Raw genomic sequence first — 2915 nt, 5'->3', positions numbered from 1 at the left:
CTGCTCCCGCACGCTCCTCCTCTCCGTTAAGCCGCTTCCCTCCGCTCATCCCCGGCCCACCGCCCCTTCCTCCGGGGCCAGGCAAGATGCCCCCCGCAGAGAGAGGACCTCGGCCGGAGGAGCCCCGTGGGGGGGCCAGGCCCGGGGTCACCTGAGGCCAGGGTCTGGGGTCCCACCAGGGCCGCCATCCGAGGCCCCCAGTGTGGGCAGAAGCGGGAGATGGGGAGACGCCGGGCACTTCTGGTGGTCTCTGGAGATGCTCCGTCCTCCAAGCCAAGGTTGTCCCAAAGGGGCTTCCTTTGTCCCCCAAAAGCCAACTGGACTCTTATGGTGGTTTTATTTTTTTTCTCCTTGTAAACATTTCACTCCTCGTCCAAGAATCTTAATCATCATCATCTCCTTCTTCTCCTCCTCCTCCTCTTTTTCCTCCTCCTTCTCCTCCTCCTCTTCTTCTCCTCCTCCTCCTTCTTCTCCTCCTCCTCCTCCTCTTCTTCTTCTTAATCATCATCTTCTTCTCTTCCACTTCCTCTTCTCCTTCCTGAACTGAAGAAGCTCCTTGGACAAGAAGTGAAATATTTTCAAAGCAAAAGTAAGCCTAGTTTTATCTTTCGGAAAAGCACCTTGGGTTTACTACTACTACTACTACTACTACTACTACTACTACTACTACTACTACTACTTCTTCTTCTTCTCTTCCTCCTCCTCCTCCTCCTCCTCTTCTTCTTCTTCTTCTTCCTTCTCCTTCTCCTCCTCTTCCTCCTCCTCCTCCCCTCCTCCTCCTCCTTTCTCCTTCTTCTTCTCCTCCTTCTCCTTCTCCTTCTCCTTCTCCTCCTTTCTCCTTCTTCTTCTCCTCCTTCTCCTTCTCCTTCTCCTTCTCCCTCCCTCCCTCCTCCTCCTCCTCCTTCCTCCTCCTTCCTCCTCCTCCTCCTCCTCCTCCTCCTCCTCCTCCTCCTCCTCCTCCTCCTCCTCCTCCTCCTCCTCCTCCTCCTCCTCCTTCTTCCTGCAAACCTGGGAGATGGAGATACTTTCAGAGGTAACGTGGAGCCTTCAACCCCTGATAGACCTTGGAGGACCTGAGCTACCAAGATTCTCTTCCCGTGGGAGCTGTCATTAATACCGGGGAATTTAAAGGCTTTTGCCAGACTGAATTCTAACAATAGGTTTCATCAGAGGCTTCTCCAACGAAAGGAGAGGGCAATAGGAGCTGCTCCTGTCCATCACAACTTGTCTCCTGAAAACCTGGAGCGTTGCAGTTTGACCACTCAGATTTGTCCGGTTTTAAAATTGTTTCTCAAAATATCATGTTCGATGAGAGCCTTGTTAATGTAAAACGGTAGTAAAATCCAGAAGGTGTCTAGGTCCAAAAACCTTTTTGGATTTTAAAAGAAAAAACAAGCTGTAATATTTCGTCAGATAAATGGACTTTGTTAAATCGGTGACTCTCCACCTCGGTAACTTCGGTCCAGATGTGTGGACTTCAACTCCCAGAATTCCTCACCTAGAACTTCCTCAATTTGCACGAGTTCACTTAAGGAACCATTCGAAGTTGGTCACTAAACAGTTCATTTAATCCTCTTCTTTTAATGACCCCCATAATCCCTTGCGGGTTGGAGTCTAGGCAACCGAATGGAGCTGATTGTTTCCTGGCCGGATGCCCTTCCTGTTGCCAATGTGGAGTTATATTCAGCAGATATAATCTCAACCTGCCCAAAGAGAAAAATATCTGCCTTTACCTAGGGTTGAACCCACAACAGCCTCCTGATTAGGAGGCGAGAGAGCGCCACCTCTAGGCCGCTCTATAACAGTTCATTTAGTGACCGTTCAAAATTACAGCGGCCCTGAAAACAAAGGGCCGTTTTTCACACTTACAACCGTTGCGGTATTTCCCAGGGCCAATTGATTTACACATGGGTGCTCGGCAAACAACTCACAGTTGTGACGGTCGCCATGTCCTGAGGTCAGGCCAACCCCTTTTGCAACAAGCCAAGTCCGTGGGGAAGGCAGATTCACCTAAACAACCGGGTTACTCGTTTAACAACTGAAGGTTCACTTAAACCAACGGGGTGAGAGAAGTCTTCAAAGGGGGCAACACTCGCTTAACGAACGCCTCACTCAGCAACATAGATTTGGGGCTCAATTTTGGTCGTAAGTCAAGGACAACCTGTATAGCAAGCAATGCACATCAAATTTTAATCTGTCTTTCTCTTTCCCTCTCTCTCTCTCTCTTTCCCCTTTTTTTTCTCTTTCCCTCTCTCTCTCTCTTTCCCCCTCTCTCTTTCTCTCCCTCTCTTTCTCTTTCCCTCTCCCTCTTTCCCCCTCTCTTTTTTTCCCTCTCTCTTTCCCTCTCTGACTCTCTCTTTCCCCCTTTTTCTCTCTTTCCCTCTCTCTCTCTTCCCCCTCTCTCTTTCTCTCCCTCTCTCTTCCCCTTTCCCTCTCTCCCCCTTTCTCTTTCCCTCCCTCCGTCTCTCTCTCTTTCCCTTTCTCTCTCTCTTTCTTTCTCCCCGCCTCTCTGTCTGCTTTCTGGAAAAGTTATCCCAGGAATTAAAAGTTGGGCTCGTCCGGGATTTGAACCCGGGACCTCTCGCACCCTAAGCGAGAATCATACCCCTAGACCAACGAGCCAGCTGCTTCAGCTGTTTTCCAGATGTTTCTTTTGGGCAGACCGCTAATTAGAGGCTCCAATTTCATTTCTTGGCTCCTGGCAACCGGCAGAACCAGTTATGTGCCACGTTCGTGTGCTTTTAAAATATTTTAACTTTCCTGGATGCGCTCGGGAAGAAATAGCAACAGGAACAATTTGCTAAATGTAAACGCCGCTCGACTCCAGTGGCTCCGGGAGCCGGGGATTATGGGGGCGGGAGTCCATGCATTCGGGACATGGCACCGCAGTCCCCGTCATTTTTTTTCCCCTAGGA

At 49.9% G+C, this 2915-nt stretch overlaps 1 non-coding gene across 1 annotated transcript; it reads right to left on the bottom strand.

Annotated features, from left to right (window-relative positions):
• Positions 1-2550: 2550 nt before the first annotated feature.
• TRNAP-AGG (transfer RNA proline (anticodon AGG)) lies at positions 2551-2622 on the bottom strand. Its single transcript has one exon. It is a non-coding gene; the product is annotated as a tRNA-Pro (tRNA).
• Positions 2623-2915: the final 293 nt, after the last annotated feature.

This window comes from Pseudonaja textilis, chromosome 5 (assembly GCF_049901715.1).
Source record: "Pseudonaja textilis isolate UNSWEBS1 chromosome 5, rPseTex1.2, whole genome shotgun sequence".
NCBI classification, from domain to species: Eukaryota; Metazoa; Chordata; class Lepidosauria; order Squamata; family Elapidae; genus Pseudonaja; species Pseudonaja textilis.
Note: the sequence above shows the minus strand (reverse complement) of the source record. Positions and strands in the feature narration are given on the sequence as shown.